Source organism: Haliotis rufescens, unplaced genomic scaffold, assembly GCF_023055435.1.
Source record: "Haliotis rufescens isolate VD_foot unplaced genomic scaffold, xgHalRufe1.0.p SCAF_6, whole genome shotgun sequence".
In the NCBI taxonomy this organism is placed as follows: domain Eukaryota; kingdom Metazoa; phylum Mollusca; class Gastropoda; order Lepetellida; family Haliotidae; genus Haliotis; species Haliotis rufescens.
In genome coordinates this window covers 10,168,997-10,172,096 of record NW_025964334.1, presented here as the reverse complement: position 1 = coordinate 10,172,096, position 3,100 = coordinate 10,168,997, and positions in this window count along the sequence as shown.

Here is a 3,100-nt window from a genome sequence, read left to right as displayed (position 1 = left end):
AGGACGTCCCCGAGTAACGACGCCAAGACAGGACAGATGGATTCGAGTGACACATCTCCGACACAGGTTCCAAACGGCAGTAACGACGTCCCAGACAATTCCTTGACTGCGCCGTATCCATCCCAACACTGTCAGGAATCGTCTACGTCAGTACGGGATTCGACCACGATGCCCTGCCATACGTCCCATCCTGACACACCGTCATCGAGTCAACCGTCTAAGATGGTGTCGAAATCATGTTCGCCAACCTCGAATATGGTGGAGAAATGTTGTCTTTACAGATGAATCGAGGTTCAATATTTCCCACAGTGACGGGCGCCAACGTGTCTACCGGCGTTTGGGAGAACGTTATGCACGCAACTGTATTGTGGAGAGGAATCGTTTTGGAGGTGGCTCTGTGATGATTTGGGGTGGGATAACAGCACGGCACCGAACCCCTTTGGTGGTTGTTCAGGCCAATCTCACTGGTGTTGGCTACAGAGATCAGATTCTGAGGCCTGTGGTCATTCCTTTCCTGCAACGTCATGGCCCGGGATTGACATTTCAACAGGACAACGCTCGTCCTCACACTGCTAGGGTCGCAATGGATTTCCTTCACCATAACAATGTCATGTTACCGCCATGGCCTGCAATTTCTCCAGATCTCTCCCCAATAGAGCATGTGTGGGATGAAATGGAGCGCCGTCTGCGTCGTCTTCCACATCCTCCAGATAACGTCCGTGACTTGGCACAGGATTTGAGGAGGATATGGCAGGCCATTCCGCAGGCCTTCCATGCCCATTTGGTGGACTCCATGCGTCGCCGATGCACTGCTGTGATTCACGCACAGGGTGGTCATACCCGTTATTGACTTTGTGACTTTGTCGTTTGACCCCCTACTCCATTTTGATCTTCTGACGTCATCGTAACAGATGTTGTTCAGGTCCCGTTGACATTTTCTTATGGTCCGATCATTCAGCTGCTACAGCTTCTGCATCATTTTGTTCTTACTGTGTTGTATTTCAATTCAGAATATATTTTCTCCGTGCACAGTTTCTTTATGTGGCTAGTATATTTATTTATGTGATGACAAATGTATTAACAGTCAAGCAACATGGACATACAGGGTAACATTTGTTATCAATATGTGACTCATTTGCAGGGCTGTTGATGCAAAAGAACACGATACTGAAAATACATTTTGCCTTGGAACAAAAATATTTCCTTAAACAAATCTGTTGTTGGTCAAATAAACCTTGGATTACCTGAAGCAAAAAAAGCCCCTCCGTTCCTTACATGACCTCAAAATGAGCCTCGCTACCTTAATTAGAAAGTTGTGACATCACTTCCTTTTGGGGAAGAATGCATTGGTACGTAACGATAAACATTTCTAAAACAGAGAATGCCATGCCCCTAATAACCGTACTAAGAAAACTATATGCACTTCCGGTTCAATTTTCTCAAATTCAATTTCAGCCAATCAGATACTTGATAATTTCTAGTTGAAAACGTATGTGAGATCTTAAAAACATCAACGAAAAATGCATTTCATTGACCTTGACTTTCAATTATGGTCACTAAAAAGATTACCTGTTCATGCCAAAAGGATATTCACTAAACGATTCAAGAGTCTTCTAAAGGACTGCGTTCGCTCGTCACGCCGAAGATCCGGGTTCGAATCCCGACGTTGGTACAATGTGTGAAGCCCATTTCTGGTGTCCCCCGCCGTGATATTGCTGGAATATTGCTAAAAGTGGCGTAAAACCAAACTCACTCTAAAGGACTATCCAGCATATAAAACCAAACGTGGTGCCCCTTGGTGGAACTGAACGTAAAGAGAAAAAACATCGTTTTCTTATTAATAGTATTTCACAGTGATCATTACCTACCCCTGATATTAGACTGTCATCTATGGATATCATAAGATTTTAATAACTTCCCATACGTAAGTTACCCGTGAAGATTCCGGGACAGAATAGGTCTTCAGCAACCCATTCTTGCCGTAAAAGGTGACTATGCTTGTCGTAAAAGGCGACTAACGGGATCGGGTGGTCAGGCTCGCTGACTTGGTTGATGCATGTCATCGAACCCAATTGCGTGGATCGATGCTCATGATATTAATCACTGGATTGTCTGGTTCAGATTCGATTATTTACAGACCGCCGTCATATAGCTGGAATATTGTGCGGCGTTAAACAACCAACCATACGTAAGTATTTACATGACATAACCAAGGCATATAACTAAACGATTTCTGCAGAAAACGGCACCTTTTTTGGTCGAAGTGGCAAACACAATTAGTGAGTGAGTTACGATTTAAAGTCACATCGGCAATATTTCAGCCATATAGTGACTAAATCAAGTTATACATTAAAATCTGTCGACAAAGGACAGTAAAAGCACTAGACTTTCACAGATGTAGATTTAAAACTAGCATATCATCATAAAATTTGAACTATTCACAACAGTACACAATAAAAATGGGCTATAGATCACCAATAACCAAAGGTAGGTCACCATACCTCCATTGTAACCTTGACCTCACACAAAGGTGGTTGGACCCGTGAAGACCGGGGTTAGAATAGGTCATCAGAAATCCATGCTTGTCGTAAGAGGCGACTAACGTGATCGGGTGGTCTGGCTCGCTGACTAACTTGATGCACGTCATCGATCCCAATGAGATATTCAGCAAGCCATGCTTGCCATAAGAGGCGACAATCGCGATCGGGTGGTCAGGTTCGCTGACCTGGTTGGTGTATGTCATCGATACCATTTCCGTAGATTCCAATAGCGTGGATCGATGCTCATGATATTAATCACTGGATTGTCTGATCCAGACCGCCGTCATATAGCTGGAATATTGCCGCGGGCGGCATTAAACAACCAACCAGTTGCGTAGATCGATGCTCATGACGTCCGGTTATCTAAAGACCGCCGTCCTGTAGCTTGAATAGTGCTGAGTGCGGCGTTAAACAGCAAACAAACAAACAACTTAGGTCGTTCACCACCTTGTCCCACCTGTCTCTTCACGCCGAGAGTAATACACACATGACATCACTGTAATGCCCAAGCGCGGAATATTTTAAAAAACAGAATGCGGTGGCGCCGGTCAAATACGGAA